The sequence below is a fragment of the Lactuca virosa genome, chromosome 8 (genome assembly GCF_052849685.1).
Source record: "Lactuca virosa cultivar CGN04683 chromosome 8, Lactuca_virosa_CGN04683_v6, whole genome shotgun sequence".
Lineage (NCBI taxonomy): Eukaryota > Viridiplantae > Streptophyta > Magnoliopsida > Asterales > Asteraceae > Lactuca > Lactuca virosa.
This window is the reverse complement of record NC_136433.1, coordinates 349964414-349984379: the sequence shown is the minus strand read 5'-3', so window position 1 is coordinate 349984379 and position 19966 is coordinate 349964414.

Genomic DNA, 19966 nt, shown 5'->3' with positions numbered 1-19966 from the left:
ATTTGAGGAGGTGGAGGAAGTGAAGTTCCAAGAGATTTGGGAAGATCACAGATGTATGAACTAGACATCTTTTGGGAGATATTCAAGACAGTTTATCTAAAGTACTTAATATAAAACCCAATATGAAATATTAAGACTAGGACCCAACATAATATTTTATAACTTGGAAGAGGGATGCTGTAATCCAAGCTATAGAATATTTGAAGGTAGGTGAATGACGATTCACCAATTTCCACCATGAAAAATGAAATAAATTATTAGGTTTTTAATTGGATTAGAAACTCCTAGATCTTTTGAGATTCATTGAACTGTTCAATGGCATGTTTGAATCTCGAGTGTGCCCTTCATGTTTTCTGACTGGGATGCCGAGGATCACAAAACAAGGTGTGAAGGAACCATGTAAATTACTTGGTACTCTTAAATGTTTATCACCCAACCGATGTGCCGGTTAACCACACACGCTCCACCGGCCTATGATAAATTTTAAGAAACCCTTTGCCTTCCTTGTTAAATCAAGCTAGTGTGCCGGTTAACCACACGCGCTCCACTAACCGACTTAAGCAAAGTGCAAAGTGTAATTTCATGGGTTAGCACTTTATTCACACTTTCCCAAGTAACTAAGATTGGGAATTTGTAAGTGTTTAGTTACTTAGTATTTATCATTAATACTTTTAATGAAGGGAGAATTATAGTCCTTATCCTACCCGTTCGGCTAACGACCCTCCACCAGTCAAGGAAGCGGTGGGTGAGAGTGGACACCCATTAAACTGCCATTTTATAGGCAGTAACCTTATACCCCCCTTATAGACCGGCTTCGTGAATGAGGCCTACTAACAGTAAGACTGACTTGCTCTTATATATATATATATATATATATATATATATATATATATATATATATATATATATATATATTATTAACTTATAATATTATAAAGTATAAGGGTTGAAATTTAACTTTTAAAATTCTAAGGGCTTAACTTGGAATTAAAGTATTCATAAGGGAAAACTTTTCATATTCCAAAACTTGAGGGCAAGTTTTGAAACTATTCAAAACTATTCAATTCCATAACTTATGTGTTTAAAGTAGTTTTAATACAAAAAACTCTTCAAGTTCCATAACTTGAGGACAAGTTATGGAAGACTTTAAACTATTAAAATAATGTAACTTTTCCTTTATTCATAACTTATGAAATATTTATGAGTTTTATGATTCTTAAATGTGACTTTTCATGTAACTTGAGGTAAAGTTACAAAAACACATTTTAGAATCAACACTTAGATTAAAATGGATTGAAAACAACAATTTCACATAACTTTTCTATTAATCTAAGCAACTCATAAGAACAAGATAATTCAATCAAAGTTTTTCATGTAATTAGACTAACCATTAAACTAATACAAAACATGAATCTATTGACAATTATCTTTGAAATTGGATTAGAATGAACATTACCACATCAAAAACAGGTTTATAGGTTCAAAAATAGCTTAGGGTAATGATTCTAGTCCAATTCCAGCCTTAAAAGTCGAAAATATGTTGTCAGGGGGTCCTACTCGTCGAGTGTATGAACCTACTCGACGAGTAGGATGAGTTTCCTCATAGACTTGGAGAGTCCATCAGTGGACTCGGCGAGTCCAGTGCCCAGACAGCCCGAAAATCGATTTTTTCAGCATTTTTCAGCACTTTGCATCAAGTATAATTTAAAACAAGCCTAGGCTCTGATACCACTGTTGGGTGTTGAGCATTCTAACACTCCTAAGTGTACATGCAACCCTAAATACCTCTGATTTATGTTTTCTCTATTATACATGGAAATATGAATATTCCAAGGTATTACCCTATCTAGCATACAATCTTTGATACTTGGGTAATAAAACAAGTTTGAAGACATACCTTTTTATGTAGTTTGATTCCTTGATGATTAAGAGCCGAGTGCCCCAAGTGTGACACCTTAAATGGTTCACACAACATAAAATACACTTGGAATAACTTAGAGAGAAACGAACCACTTCATGAAATCGGCTAGCCCTCACCATACACACATAGTTCTCTCATGGTTTCACATGGTGGCCAATTTTGACAAGAATAAGATGCTTATATAGTTTGTCACAATTAGGGTTACACCATGTAAACCCTAATTGTCATGGCCTTTCATTTCCATGATCCATGGGTACAAAAACACCATGGAGCATCCTATGGGTTTTAGCCCAACTTGATAATCCATGGAGCATTAGCCCACTATACAAATATGGATGATTTACACAATCAACCCATATATTTAATTAGTCTCCTTTTGATCACTTAATTAATTCCAAATTAATTCTTGATCAATACTAATTAAATAATCTTATTAATATATTATAACTTATAATATATTAGTAAACCTTAAGTGTTATTTCTCTCATTTAATCTATCCAAATGCATGATGCCATGCAACCCAAATGGACCATGCCAATCGGGTCAAGTACATACCAAATATAGTTATGGACGTAGACACTAATCCAACAGTGTCTACCTCAAGTATCGCCTTATGATCCTTTTATTTCCGGCTGATGAGACTTGCCCTATTTTTTGCATGGCATACTTGGACTCCTTTGGGGAACACACAGTTCATTGTAAAGAGCTCCCGAGTTTCAAGTACCGACACAATCTGGTTAGGGATGTTCTTTTCAACATATTTAGGCGCGCTGGGGTTTCTTCCAAGAAAGAGGCACTTGTGAACTTTCTGACTGACCCATTGGAAGGAAGATCAACACTTAAATCATCTGATGTTTTAGTATTTGGATGGGCTGGAGGGAAGCATGCATGCGTGGATCTAACAGGGGTTTCCCCTCTTGTGGGCTTTAGGAGTGGGGTTTTCCCTGTGGGGCAAGCTGCTTTAAAAGTTGCATTATGCAAAGTGGCAAAACATGAGAAAGCGTGAATGGAAAATCAACGAACATTTATACCTTTTGCATTTGATACTTTTGGTTTCCTTGCGCTAGAAGTTGTGGAGCTACTCAATGGAGTCCAACGGGTCATGCATAGTAATGTTATGACACCAAGATCTATAGATGTTGTTTTTAAAAGAATTAGTTTAGCCATCCAAAAAGGGGTTGCAGCACAGCTTGTTGCTTGTTTACCCGCTACGTCTATGTAAAATTTTATTCTTTAACATGTTAAAGATATTTGTAAACTAAAGTAAGTATATTAAGATGTTGTGTCTCAATCTCCTTTATAACAAGTAGTAATTACGTATTTTATGCATTAAAACGTTATTCAAAATATTTGGAAAAAATACAGAATACTTTTTCATTTGTATTCGTTTTAGTTTTTTGCTAAGTTGTTGGGATGAGTATTTATTTATGGATACAAAAAGACATATTCTTACTGAAATTGATCAAAAGTTGATAATACCGAGACACTTCAAGTTTAGTTTTTAGTTTACGACAAAGATGCTTAAATGCTTTTGTCAACTCTATCATTCATCATGAATTCTTTATTAATAACCTTTCAACAACAATATAGAAATATTTTTATAGTTGAATTAAAGATGCTAAATAAATTTTTTGTGTAATAAGCCCTAGGTAGATGCTCCAGCCAAGTATTTTGCATAATTGTGTTTTATAAAAAATGAATGTTTTGGAAACATAGTTTTGAAATTTTATTAATGTTAACCAAGTTATTGCATGAGTAGTGTATTGAATCTTTTTTCTACTTTTAGCATTACTTCATGGATTTCGAGGATCCCAACTTTAACAAGTTTATTTTGTATGTGCAGAAAGAATTTTTGATGATGACAAGTGGGCTATAAAGAAACATATTCACGGATTTAACGGCTAGCTCTTAAGACCATTGAATGTAAAAGGTCTAGGGATGAAACATGTGACAAATAACCGTTTTAAGATCATCTCCAACCATATTCTAATTTTACATTTTCTTTTTAGACTGTAAAAATTTTAAGATCATCTCCAAGCATATCCTATTTTTAAATTTTAATTTTAGAATGTAAAATAGAGTTCAGAGTTGCTTATCTTCAACCTCATTCTAAATTTTACACTCTAAAAATAGAGTGTGTGAAAGATAGTATAAATTACACTCCTAATTTAAAGTACCAAGATTTATTTCTCTATTTATATAGTGTAAAATAGAGTTGGGCTGAACCTGTAATGCCAAAAATAGAGTGAGGTTGGAGATGATCTATGCACAAAGATGACAAGTAAAATATGGATAATGTCAATAAATTTCACTCTATCAACATGGACAATTTTTGTAGTTTAGATATGAAAAAGTAAAGGATAAGTGATGAAACTCCTTTTGAATTACCTTAACGATCTTACCTTTAATGTATGATTAAACTCCTTTCAAATTACTTTAACGAGCTTACCTTATATTCATAGAAGGAAATGAAGGTAATGACGATGAGAACAACTTATGGTGTGACATTATATGTTTAATATATTGATGATGTATAAGGTGAGAGGGAAGGGATCTTGAGGGCTCCAAGGATGCATCACATCATAATTGATAACAGAAGAGAGAAAATGGTTAGATTGATATTATTGACGAAAGAATTGAATGACAAAAAAACTGCAACAAGACTATAAATATGTAGAAATTTAAGGTTAACATAGCTAAACAAATAAAAGTTCGATACAAAAAAGGCCGACTCAATATAAAATATAACTATTATGCTAGTTCCCTCAAACTCACAATACAAGATTATAAATATGAAGAAATTTAAGGTTAACATAGCTAAATAAAATAAAAGTTCAATACAAAAAGGCCAACTCAATATAAAATATAACCATTGTGCTAGTTCCCTAAAACTCACAATAAAATAGCAAAAGACATTCAGAGTTAGTTAGATAAGAAGCGAATCCGGGAGGACAGTTGAACCTTAGTGAAAATATCGACATTCTCAAGGATGATGGAATATATGATATCGAGATGGTTCAGAGTTGTAGATGATGTCGAGGAAATTGTGTCAAGTGTGTACGCGAATCTATTCATAGTTTACTTTGTCTTTTTATAAAGTCTTGACTTTCGTATGTGAGATTAGTTGTTTTGTATTTCGCATATTTGTTTATGTTTAGGTTCGTAGCTTTGTTGTTGACTATGGCATATTCCTTTCTGACTCTCCTTTCTCTCTCTCTCTATATATATATATATATATATATATATATATATATATATATATACATATATATATATATATATATGTATATATATATATATATATATATATATATATATATATATATATATATATATATATATATATATATATATATATATATATATATAGGAGAGCTAGTTAGTAGAGAGAGTACCTTTTGCGTGAATCGTTCCCTATTCTTTGTACCGAACTGTTTGCCTGCTCTCTAACAAAGCCGTGATCTTATTGACATTCTTATGTTCTCAATCATTAATTTATATCATCATGAGGTTATTATACTACAATCTATTCATTTCAATTATTTTAACAAGTGGTATCAGAGTAACAAGTGGTATCAGAGCAGGAGATTTGTGAGTTGTTTTTCAAATCCTAAGTTTTTTGAAGTTATTCGTGTTCTTCAGTTTTCTACTTTGAATTTTTGACTCGTTTCTGCATTTTGCAAGTTTTTCTTCAAATTGATCTTAAGTTGTTTGTTCAAATTGTAACACTGCATTTCTGGTTTTCCCAAATTTTTAGAGTTTGTGCCCTATTTAATCAAATTATGTTGCTTTTGGGAGCTTCATATAATCAACTTCCACTTTTCCAAGCCATAAGAATGAAACCCTAGCCCTTATTTGAGTGTTTGTGAGCCATTGTGTGATCTTGTGGTGCGTTTTGGGTCTCTTGAAGGAAGTGAAGCTTGGTGGTGAAGCTTTGGTGGAGTTGAAGCTTGAATATCCAAAATCTTCATCAACATTGCAAGCTATTTGAGGTATAAAGCTCCTAGCTTGATGGCTCCTTATGATAGATCTAGTTTAGGGCTTTATTTGTGCATTTTTGGGTCCTTTAAGTCATTCTTTGGAGTATAGGATACTTTAGAAGATTGGGATGATAGATCTTGGCTTTTCTGAGGTCCATTGTTCATAAAAATGATAGCTTGTTGGGCTTAGCTCAACCATGCAAGGTTGATATTCTTCTTAATGGAGTTAAAATGCTAGATTTGGACTTTCGGGTATTTTTAGCCCTGTAATGGGTTTATGGATTAAGACAATCGTTTAGACTTGGATCTGAAATTTGGATATTGGAATGCAAGTATTAAGCACTTAAGGAAAAGTGCTTAATAGGCGCGTACGTTGGGCTTACTCAAGAGTATGTTGCGCGTACGTGCCCGTGTTTGCAACCATGCATGAAACCTAGTACACCGGGCGTACGTCTGGTACCCGCAGCGTACCAGGCCTGGTTTGGGGTTTTATGATTTTGGGCCATTTTCAGACTATAGTAGTTTGGGCCTTGCTGGGCCATCATCCCTTCTGGGCCTTCTTGTGTTTGGGCCCATAATGGGTTTAGGGAATCTTTTAGAGCTTTGGGCCATATTGGGATTTTTGGTGCTTTTGTATTGGGCATCAGATTTTGGGCCGAGTAAGGAAAGGATAAAATGGTCTTTAACCTTGCATGTTGGATAATTGGACTAGGATTCCATTTATAGGTTGTGGGCCGATTATTGATTGGGTATTATTTGATGGTGTTAGCGTGGGGATTTTCCGGATTAGCAGTCTGAGCTTTTATCTGAGATATTCAGTAGCTTGAGGTGAGTTTCCTCACTGTGCTTGGCGGGTCAAAGGCACCAATGCCGACCCATGCTTTATTTTGATTTTGATGGTAGTAGTCTGTGTGACTCTTACATGTATGTTATGTGATATGTATACCAGGCAGGGTCCGATGCTAGGCGGGGCCTAATGAGTGTATTGTTTGCTATTTATCTTAGTGATTCTTGCATGTGGTTTATGTGTCTGTATGAGTGTCGGGTGGGGCCCGATGCCAGGCTGGGCCTGATGAATGTGATGAGGCTGGGCCTGATGAATGTGATGGGTGTTGGGCATGGACCATTATATGCTTGATATGTATGGTATGACATATCTTGGGGAACTCAATAAGCTTCGTGCTTATAGTTTTCAGTTTATGTTTTAGGTACTTCTAGATTGAAGGGGAAGAGCTCGGGATGATCGCATCACACACACCATAATGTTCTGCATTTTATTTGACTATGACGTATTAGGATGATTATTGACATACTCTGATTTCATTATGGTTTTATGAAAACATTTTGGATGATGGTTTTATTATTAAGAAAATGAAAGTTTTGGTTTTAAATTTTGGGACGTTACACAAATCTTTCAATTATATTTGAAATCTGTTTTATGCTCACATATCTAGTTCTAATTCTATATATGTTTGCTTTTTTTTGAAGATGTCAAAAGATGACGCTCATTCGACCTCTTTCAAACTTTTGGGTAGTATTGGATCTATTACTAGGATTATGATTCTTTATCCTGAAGACTATGAAGTTTGGGATTTACATTTTGAAGATTATGTTCTTGGAATTTAAACTCATGGTTTAATCTTCAGGCTCGCAATTGCAAAAGAAACTTACAAGTACTCGAAAACCAAAGAGAAGCTTAAAACTCAAGAGGATACAAATAACATCATTGCCGATAATAAAGATATTCAGTCAGATGAAAAGGACAGATTGCAAAATAATATGAAAGCAACCAGAATCATATGGTATTCTCTTCCACCTGATATTTTTTCGATTGGTGAGTTCTCTTTCTACTGCTAAATAAATATGGGATAAATAAAGAACTTGAATTCTGGAGATATTGATCTAACTTATTCTATTAAAACTACACTTCATCTGAATTTAGTTCTTTTGAGCAAAAATCTGATGAAACAATTGATCAAACTGTTAATCGTTTTATTCATTTGTTGAGTAGAATACTTAAACATGACTTGAAAATAAAGTCAATTGAAGAAAAAGTTACTTTCCTATATTGTTTAAGATCTGAATCGAAATATATTACCCGAACTATAAAACCACATGAAAAATTCAAAGATTATTCTTTTTTTAAGATGGTAGGAATTTTTAAATCTCATGAGAATGAGGTTCTTAAGGATGTAAAATCTATTCCAAATGTTGGTCCATTGGCATTTGTTGCGAAAGCTGAAGGTTCAAAAGTAAAGAAGTCTAAAGTAGTTGATGATGATTCAAGTTCCAATGGTAACGATGAGGAATTCACAAGTGAAATTAAAGTCTCATGGTCAATAACCCTAAGAAATGTTTTAAGAAAAATTCTGTAAGTTCAAATGAAACAAGTTCAACATAGGTGATAATAAGGGAGGAAACTTCAAGAATAAAAACTCAAGTTCCGACAAAGAGAAAGAAGAAGGATACAAGTCATATAAAAAAATAAAAGAGTGAGAAAAAACTAGTCGAAGACTCTGGACATAATTATATTTACTGTCATGGTAAAAATCATTTCTCAGAAGAGTGCATGCTGAGGAAACAACATGAGAAAAAGGATAAAGTAAAATATGAAGATTATTATGTGCAAAGAATTGAAGTACTTCGTAAGTCAAAGTTAAGTGGAAAAGTGTTTCTTGTTGGTGAAGATGACAGTCATGAAGGCAATGTTGAAGTGTGGTCAACAGACTCTGAGGACGACAAGATGAGGAAGCCAACTCATGGGGAATGTTGCATTGTGAAAGAATCCAAAGATGCAAAAGAATCCAAAGATGCAAAAGAATCCAAAGTTGCAAAAGGAGCTGTTATTGTGAAAGGAGGCAAATGTCTTAAGGTCAACAATGTGAGTTTAGAAATTCAGGAATATTTTACGGACGAAGGTGCTACTTCGGATGTTTCTTTATCCAAAAAAAAGCATTCGTGAACATGTAGCTGAAAGTAAGAAGGTGATCAACAAGGTACATTCTATTCTTGAATCACTTAATATTCCTATTTCTCATTATGATTCTGAACTAACTAAGTTTCGTGATACAATTTCTGATTTTAGTGAAAGTTTGAAAGGCACTCGTATTAGAAACTCAAATCTTGATGATAGTCTTAGTAGGATCTCGTTTAGGAAAGATGAGAGGAGGATGAAAATAAAAGAGTTGAAAGCTGAACTTCTTCGATCAAATGATGATATCATTGTTTTAAAAAGATATAATAGGGCTTTGTTGAAACAATGTAAGATTTTTTGTTCAATAGCTAGGTGTTTGTACAATAATATTACACAACTTGATGTTGCATTTTCATGAATTTAAAGAAGAAGAAATTGATGTTGATTGTAAAATTGCAAATCTTTGCTATCATCTGATGAATCTTTACATGACTCATATAAGGTTGGACTCGAAAAGATTTAGGAATTCATAAAATCAAAAGAGAACAAATGAATGTCGAAGGATATTTTAGTAAAAGTGGCCAAATTACAAATCAAAATAAATTCAGTGAAGAAGTATAACTCATTGTGTCAGAAATTGAAATTAGAAGAAAATCAATATTGTGAGAATGATTTTGAATTTCATGAAAGCGAAATGAGTAAAATTTTTGTTGAAGATGAAATTGATTGTTCTTCTTTTGTAAATAATATTGATGAACCAAAAATAAATTTGATCTGTGAAAATTCAATTGAATTTGAACAGTTAGTTGAAATTCAAGGTTTGAAAATTTTAAAGGAAAAGGCTGTTGTTTTCCCAAAAGTTCAGAAACACCAAATCAAGTTTTTGTTAAGAAAGGACTGGACAAAGATGATACTCCCGAATTGACATCAATTGTTAAGACTGATAATGCTAATTCTTCCGAGGATTAATTTTAGTCTAAACCAATTGATAATTGTGACGAAACAAAAGGTCTTTCAGAAAAAGACATCATGGAAAACGAAAGGAAAATACATTCCAGAACCCTTGAATGATGTAACCATTTCACATAATGGTGCTGGAACAAGTGGAACAAAAGATATTATAAATTGTGTTTGAAAGGATATTGGTGCGTTGACTACTTTGAAAGGAAAGTCAAAATTGAATAATCAAAAATCTGATGTTCACAAGAAAGAAAAGAAAAAGGCAATGAATGCTCGTTACAAAAAGAATTTGAGAGAAAGAATGAATTTTTGGAAACAAAAAGAAAAATGTTCATATTATGTTAATAATCAAAAGAATATTGATTCTTGTTCTCTATATCATAAGAATGATCAAAATTTTATTAATTCATCAAGATATTTTAGTCAAAAACGATATTCATCACAATTCAAAACACAAAGTCTCATTTTGGTCTTAATTCGTCTTATTCAATGAATTCAAAATCAAACAAACAATTTCGAAACAAGTGTTTGTTCGTAATAAATCAATTTTTGATCAAGATTTTATTTTAATGAGTTATGAGGCAAAATTATAGGTAGAAGAAAAATAATTTTTGAAAAAGATCAATCCAAAAATAAAAGCTCGTCTTCAAAAGAAAACTCTCATAATTAAGATAAATCTTTGTGATGCCAAAACCCAAGTTTTCAAAAGAACACTTGATGAGAATAAAGTCTTAACTAAAAAATCATTTTCAATTGACAAAACTAAGATCTTTCCTGTTTCTATCTCAAAATCAAAATTCTCACGAGGGCCTAAGCTGGTTTGGGGTCCTAAAACTATGTGATTTCGCAGGTGATGCGTGACAAGCAGTACGATTAGGAATGGTATATTGATAGCGGTTGCTCACGTCATATAACAGGAAGGAAATCACAATTGATGGAATTTAGGAGTTTGAAGGATGTTGGAAGAGTAAAATATGGAAATAATGTAATTGGTGAAATCAAAGGATACGGAATAATCAATAATGGAGAATTTACCATGCTTAAGGTGGCATATGTGGAAGGATTACAACACAACTTAATTAACGTTTCTCAGTTTTTTGTAGGCTCTGGTCTGAAAATCTCGTTTGATGAAGAAGGCTCATAAATCATCAACAAGGAAACTAAAAAGGTGATTCTGAAGTCAAAGAGGAAAGGTGAAATGTATCCTCTTAACTTGAATCTAATACAAGGGAAACCTTCAATCTATTTGATTGCGAAATCTTCTTTGGATGAAACTTGTTTATGGCACATGAGACTTTCGCATGTCAACTCAAAGATATCAACAAGCTTGTTCTTGGTGATCTTGTGCGAGGTCTTCTACTTTTGAAGTTTGATAAAGATCATTTATGTGTTGCTTGTGAAATGAGAAAAAAGTAGAAAGGGTCATTCTTTAATCATGAATACAAAGATCATTGAACCACTCGAAGTGATTCATATCGATTTGTGCAGTCCATTTTCAATCGAAAGTATTGGTGGTAATAAACATATTTTGGTTATTGTTGATGACTTTTCAATATTTACTTGGGTATTTTTCTTAAACAGAAATTTGAAACTACACAAAAGGTGATAGATTTTGTGAAGCAGATTGAGTTGTAGTTGCGAAAGCTTGTTCGAAAGATTAGAAGTAACAATGGAACCAAATTCAAAAATCAAGCATTTGAGGATTTCTTGACGGAAAAACAAATTAGTCACAATTTTTCATTACCTTACACTCCATAGAAAAATGGTGTAGTTGAAAGGCAAAATCATTCTCTCTGTGAAGTTGTGAGGACAATGTTATCATTTGTGAATCTTCTATTATATTTCTGGGCTGAAGCAATTAGAGATGCATATCGTTCTTATATTAATAAGCGATTTCTATTACTCCTTATGAAAGTTTGAACAGTCACAAGCCTAATGTTAAACTTTTCCAGGGTATTGGCTCTACGTGTTATCTCTTAAATTCAAGGAAACTTCGTAACAAATTCGATGTAAAGGCTAGCGAAGGAATATTTCTTGGTTATTCTCTCACTTCCAAAGCTTATAGAGTTCTCAACAAGAAATCAAAGTAAATTGAGGAAAGCTATTATGTTACTTTTGATGACAAGTTCGTTAAATCATCTCAACAAAAACCCATTGTTCAATGTGGCGAAATCTTTCCATCATCTTGCTCGCAATCTATTCCTCTTATAATGCTATATGAAGATTTTTTAGACCTCTTTGACGAACCAAAAAAGGCAATTCATTCAGAATCAAAAGCGAAAGGCAATCGAGAAGACGAGTTGTTGTAAATTGTTGATAAAGCAATTACGAATGTTGAAATTCACAGAGAAGAATCTCCTTCTACACATCTACTTCTACTATTACTCAAGTCGAGGGGGGAGAATGTCGAAAATTTATATTCTCGATCTCATGGAGAAGTTTTTACTTCAATTATAAACATAATTGATAATAATTATTTACAAGAAACTGACATAGTTGATAACGATCTCATGTAGGGGAGAATACAAATAATGATGATCATTTCCATGGGGAGAATTCAACTTATGATGCTAATCTCTAGGGAGAGAATATTGAAAATAACGATAATGATGTTCAATTAGAATTAGAAGAACTAACTGCTGAAATCAATCCTTAATATGATCTGAACTATTCACCATTAATGAAATGGACAAGAGATCATCCATAAACTCAAGTAATTGGTGATATGTTTTCTAGAGTTGTAACTCATGCTCAACAAAAGGAGAAACAAGTTTCTTTAAATAGAAATAAGGAATTTTGTATGGTTAGTTCTTTTATATCCAAAATTGAACCTAAAATTGTCAAAATTGCTCTTGATCATGCCGAGTGGGTTACAGCAATGCCAGATGACTTACATAAATTTGAAAGGAACAATGTATGGAGATTGATTCCAACACCACCAAATGCGTCTTTCGTAGGATTGAAGTGGGTGCTTTGGAATAAAATATATAAAGAAGGAAATGTCGTAAGGAATAAAGCACTACATGTAGTCAAAGGCTATTATCAAGAAGAAGCTATCGGTTACGAAGAGACGTTTGCAACTGTTGTGAGATTGGAGTCAATTCGCATTTTTTTCGCATATGCAACACACAAAAATTTTGAAGAAACAGTCTACGTTAAACAGCCACCAGGTTTTGTAAATGAAAAATATCCAGATCATTGCTATGTTCTTGATAAGGATGTTTATGGAGTAAAACAAGCACCTTATTCATGCTATGAAACTCTAACTTAGTTTCTTAAACAATCAAAGCTTAAACAAGGTTCAGTTGAACTTACTTTCTTTCGGAGGAAATATGGTGATCATTTGATGATTGTCCAAATTTACGTTGATTACATTATTTTCGGCTCAACAAATCCTCAGTTGATTGCTGAGTTCTGGAAACTAATGGAGACTAAATTTGAGACGAGCTCAATGGGCCCGATTAATTTTTTCCTTGGATTGAATATTAGATAGAGCAAAGAGGGAATTTTCATAAACCAGGAAGCTTTTACGAAGTCCTTGCTTAAAAAATTTGCCAAGGATGGAGAACCAAAGGTGAAAGTTCCAATGGCGTTCGGAACCGAATTGACTCATTCTCTTGAGAAACATGCAACATATCTTACGTTGTATAGACAGATGATTGGGTCACTGCTCTATCTTACCCCAAGTAGGTGTGCCATCATGTTCGCACTCTGATATTGTGCGAGATATCAAGCAAATCCACAAGAACCGCACATGATCGCTGTGAAAAATATTTTTAGATATCTTCTGAGAAACATGTCACTTGGTCTGTGGTATCCGTCTAATACTGGATTCTTTGTGTAGTCTTCTTATGATGTAGATCTATGTAGATGTGGTCTTGACTCAAAAGTACGATAGGTGGAAGTCAACTCTTACATGGAAGTTAGTAAGCTGGCAATCCAAGAAACATACTTGTGTTTCTTTATCCACCACTTAAGCTGAATACATCGTAACTACATCATGCACATTGCAAATCATCTGGATTCAAAGTCAGTTAAGAGATTATAGGATAAGTATGAAGAAGATACCGGTGTACTATAATTCAGAAAGTGGAATCAGAATATGGCATAATCCAGTACAACATTCAAAAATGAAACATATTGCATTGCAATATCACTTCATCAAAGATCATGTCGAGGATGGAAATGTAGAAGTTCATTTCGTACGATGAGCAGATCAATTGGCTGTCATTTTTACAAAAGCCTTAGCAGAAGTTACGTTTAACCGCATATTACATGGACTTCGAATGATTGAAGCAAATTCAGTTCCGAAATCATATTGAAGATAGCTAGTTACGAAAATGTTATTGTTCATCCGTGACTGGTTGCGAACTTCGCAAGTGATCGCAGGATAACGGTTGCGAGAAGATTATTGTTTATTTGCAAATGGTTGCAAACTTTGCAGGTGATCAGAGCATGTTACTTTGCGGTTGCGATAGGTGTGAGTAATCGCAGGCCAGTGCACTAGGTAACTGTTCGGTTCGTTTATGTTATCTTTTCTTTTCGTAATATTTTATTTTTAAGGTTCATCTACGGTGACTTGCGAATTTTAGATGTCATCATAGTTATAAAAAATTAAAATTTTCAAAACTCCAAAAATATTTTTCTTTTATATAAATTATCAAAAATCCAAAAAGATTTTTTATTTCTTAAAATTTTGAAAATTCCAAAAATAATTTTCTTTTATACATTTTTTGAAAATTATAAAATATTTTCTCAATTTTGGTGGTGAACACTTGCTGTTCTAGCATGCAACAAAGGTATTGACCGTGAATTGATATTTAACAAAGCCATTGACTAGTTAAGTGTCCATAAATGCATGTTGCAACATGTTGTTTGAAGCTTGATAGACTCTCTGTTTGCGAAGCCTTAATGAAATTTATTGTTCTTAGAATTTCTTTCCAATAGCCTACATTAACAAAAGTCATCGAGCTACCTTTCTCTACTCATTTTGGAGTTTAGAGATGTCTGCTTGGTCACTATTTCATAACAGAGGTGCTACGGTTCGTTCAACCAATCTTGGAAACCAATGATGTCTTGGTTATATACAAACCTAAATTTACGGGTCCTTTTCTAAACCACAGTGAATTGACTGTGAATTCGTTTACGAATTCTAGTATGCAACTTTGAATTGATGGGAAACATCTTATGTTTAGATATTTCATTAACTAGTTAGACGTCCCTAGAAGCATTTAATTGAATGTTGTCTTTAAGCCTCATTGTGTCTTCTAGTTGCGAAGTTTTTATGAATTATGTTTCTACCTGACATATTTCTTCCCATAAGACTTTAATCAACAGAGACTGCGAGCCACACATCTCTTACTCAAATCAGAGTTTTCAGATTTTTGCATGGTCATTTATATTAGAAGGGTGCACTTTGATCTTTTGTTAGATAAATCTTTTCAAAGTTACTTGAATTGGATTACACTATTCAATCAAGGATTTTTTTCGTATCACTTCACTTATATTAAGTTGCAAATACGTTTCGAAACAAACCACCCTTTTGGCCTACGAAAAGAAGCCCTTCGTAACTTCTTCACATGTTGATGATCATAATTCAACCGCAAACACTTCTTAGACTCTCTTGACTATGAAGGAAGAGAATCTTTGTGACAACCCGACCCTTTTTCTAGTTTACGTTAATTAATTTCTGTTAATAAAATTTTATTTTATTTGGGTTCCGTCAGCTTCCTTCGGTTTGGAAAATCATTTAATTATATATTTTGAGTTCAATATTCTAGTCGGAACCAAAACCACACGAAATTTCGGGAATTCCTTCGAACAAGACCGTGTTCACGGCATGACTTGGGTTCACGGTTGTACACCCGTGTATGGCCGTACACCCGTTTACGGCCAGGGTTGGGTGGACCCCACCACCAACCACAAAAACCCCTATATATATGAGACCCTACCCTTCATTTACACTCTTCTGGCCGAACACCCACTCATTCTCTCTCTAGACTTGTGACCGTACACCCCTAAAAGCACCTTTATTCCTCCGGAAAACATCGAAAAACACCATTGGGGATCATTTCGGAGCATCTAGAGCTCGTATGTCGTCGAAATCAGCATCTTTGTTCTTGAGTGTACAACCGTACACCTTCAAGTTCATTGACCGCACACTAGTCTACAACCTTACCCCTTCAAAGGCCGTACACCACTCAAGAGTTGGTTCACGTCCGTACACCTGTATACGGCCGTACACCTGTCCATGGCCGTACACCCTTGTTCACTGCCGTACACACACTTCCTAATTGGTGCTTTAGACTGAAAGTTCACTTTCCTCGATTCAAGCAAGTCCCGGTAACATTCCTTAACCGAAAGCAAGTGTTTATGTAACACTTTATCTAACAAAATCGCTAATTTAGATACATATATGTATTTAATTGTTATTAGGATTCCGTTAAGTGCCACAGTACAACTCGAGGGTTGTACACGACCAACAGTGAGTTCCTACCCCTACGCTTTTACGATTTTTAATGTTTTCAGGGGGGAATACAAGCCAAACACAAATGATTTTAACAAGTTTTAAACTTATTAATACAGTCAAACGATTTCCACTTTTTATAAAATATTTAGATATTTTATCCCTTTTGTACTATGTTGAGCATAAGGGACACTTTTATTTCTGGAAACACAATTTCATAGTTTTTTCAGAATAATTTACAAACCAAGTACATATCATTTCAAGTAAACTATAATAGGTATAGTTTGGGGTTTTCAATACACAGCTTTTACGAATTCAGAGTTATACACTGCTAAACATATAAACTATGATAGATTTAGTTTATGATATACATTACTACATGAGTACAATATTTAATAATTATTTAAGTATAATTATTTCTTTAAGCAGTATACAACGGATCCAAATACAAGAGAACACTACAAAATTACATGTAAACTAGTTAATACAGAATTGTGAGACTCTACTTCAAAACTGTACTCTTAGGTGTACTGAATTAAATCCTATCATAGTATAACCAGAGTCTCCTGGAGGGAGAGCGTGAGATTTGTGAATACATCTATTCGGGACTGATAATCCCACACCTAAACTGCTAGCTACAGTTAGGAAGGCTTGCCTGAGGAACGTTGAAAAGGTCACTAGGTCATATCAAGCATGGTTATACGACTCACAATAAGTATAAACTAACCTATGTTTACGAGATTATCAGTCCCGAATAGATGTTAATTAATAGAACTATTATACCTTTGTTTTATTTTAATTAATAGAACTATTATTTTAATTAATAGAACTATTATACCTTAGTTTTATTTTAATTAATAGAACTATTAATAGAACGTTGAAAAGGTCACTAGGTCATTCTTCATTAGTTTTATTTTAATTAATAGAACTATTATACCTTACATTGGGGAATTTCAGAGATACAATACACAGCAAATAAATCACAAGGTTGATCTTGATGCAGTAACGGGCGCTCCCGAACCAACGAAGGCAAGTGGTGCGAAGAAGAAGTTTTGGAACAAACGAAAGGGGCAGTCTTCGCAGGAGTCCTCTAAGAAACAGCAAATAGTGGCGGTCTACCCTGCTACAACTCCTACTGCTGCTCCAGCCACTCAAGCACCTGCCAGTAGGTATGATGGTACCCTTCCTTGGTGCGACAAGTGCAGATTGCATCATCACGGGCCCTGCCGTGATTTGCTATGTAACAAATATGGAAGGAAGGGGCACATGACTCGATTCTGCAAGGCACCAGCTCAACCGACCAACCAGACTACTGAAGCAGGCATGGGTCAAGCCTGTTATGGCTGTGGAGAGGTTGGGCACTTCAGGAGAAATTGCTCCAAGGCAACAACAACTGGTAACATTGGGAGAGTGATGGCTATGGGCAAGGAGGAGGCAGTTGCTGATCCCACCGTTGTTACGGGTACGTTCCTCCTCGACAACTCTTATACATGCATTCTTTTCGATTATGGTGCGGAGAGAAGTTTTGTTAGTCATGCATTTAAACATCTACTCAATTGCAAATCCCAACCTTTAACCGAAACATTTACCGTCGAGATGGCTAACGAAAAGAAAGAGAGCACTAACGACATATTCATAGGCTGTACCCTTACCCTAAACGTTCATTCCTTCCCCATCGATCTTATGCCAATTTCTATAAAAACCTTTGATGTTATCATTGGTATGGGTTGGTTGAGCCCCAATCGTGCCGATATCCTTCATTACGAAAAAGCCATCCGTCTTAACCTGCCCTCGGGCGAAACTCTCATAGTTTATGGCGATAAACTCGGCTCAAATCTTCGCATCATTTCGTGCATCAAAGCTCAGAAGTATCTGCGAAAGGAGTGCCTTGCATTCCTAGCCCATGTTGTTGACGAAAAGCAAAAAGTTAAAGACCTCGAGAGCATCCCCGAAGTCTGCAACATTCCTGATGTATTCCCTGAAGATCTTCCAAGAATCCCTCCCGTGCATCAAGTCGAGTTCCGTATCGACTTAATCCCCGGAGCTACTCCTGTAGCTAAGTCCCCATACCGTTTAGCGCCGTCAGAAATGAAAGAGCTATCCAGCCAGCTCTATGAGCTGCTCAGCAAAGGATTCATAAGACCGAGTTCCTCACCCTGGGGAGCCCCGATCTTATTCGTGATTCTCTTTTATTCTTTGGAACACATTTGCACTAGAATCCTCGAGGTTATGAGTGATACCAACTTGTGCCAAGATTCTACAAAGTCTAGTTTATGATTCTAGTCACAATTTACAAGATTAGATGAAACTATTCTTTAGCTTTGTTGGGTGTCGAGTTACTTATCTTCCAGAGACAATTCTGGTCATAATTCCAACGGATACTATTTCAATTTATGAAAAATTAAAGGGTTAATTAGTGATTGAGAAACAGCTTCAAATCTAATTCGCAAGTTTTAATATTTGAAAATTCAAATTTCCATCCATGGTGCGTATTTTAAGGGGATGTGATGTCATCAACATATATCATGAGACAAAAATTTTCTATTGCAATGTTGATGAGCTGGCAGACGCTCATTGGTCCTTTTCTACATGATTATTGGCATGGGAATTTTTGCTGACGTATGAAGAGATGAGTATTAAATGCATGAACGGAGGTTTTATCTAACCATTTATGCTAAAAGGTTCAAAATCAAATAAACTGCTTGGATTTCCAACAATATATAAACTCAAAGCTTTCTACATTTTTCTCTTTATTCTTTAAGAACATTCAAAGCCATTTGAAATATTCTATGATTATAAATGATTTTCAATGTTTCTTACTCTTTATTTCTTCAAATGGCATTCTCTGAACATGTTTCATTCATGGACCAATCTGCAATATCTATCATGATGAGTATCAATCCTAATCAGAAAATGATAGCCGATCTCGATGCTTTGAAGTAAAACACAGTTGTTTGACCTTTGATCGAATTTCTTAATCATTAAAAATAAAAATTTGAGAATTTCCGATCTCTGCCTTATCAATGGCTTTTTCGACTGCAATATATAAAAAGAAGCTAAAAGTGATGAATTTTGAAATTCATGGTCATAAAACCTCCATTACTAAAGCTAATTTTTGTAATATTTTAGGGTTAACAACTGTGGAAGATTCAGTGAATCCTGATTTGGTTACTTCAACAAGAATAATTAGGGCATGTCATCAAATAGGGTATAATTCAGATTTAACTGTCCTTTCCAAATTCTAGACGTTTGCATTACCACCAATTTGGAATGCTTTGTTTACGATTTTATTCAAATTCTTTTCGGAGAGGGTGACTAGATCAGATAGTGCTTGTAGGGTATTTCACACTTTACATTATGGTTTATTTATTGGAGATAATGTTGAATTTGGTCAAATTCTTTGGAATCAATTTGTGCAAATTCCTAATTCTTAATAGAAGGGTTCAAAGATTTCTTGTGCTCCATATTGGTCGATTGTGGTGAGGCATGCCCTAAATCACTATAAGGTTCCTCAGATGACTGATGCAGTGATAGCAGAAATTTGAATGATGCAAACTCCTAAATTTGTTATATATGATTCAAAGAATTTTAGCTTTTTTGGATCAATTCCTGAGGTTATGCTTTCTAGGGTTCCTGTAGATAATGTTATTATTCAAGCATAAATGAAAATTCCTTCTTCTAGAAAAAGGTCGATTCCTCCTTCTCTCCAAGATACTCTTGATGTT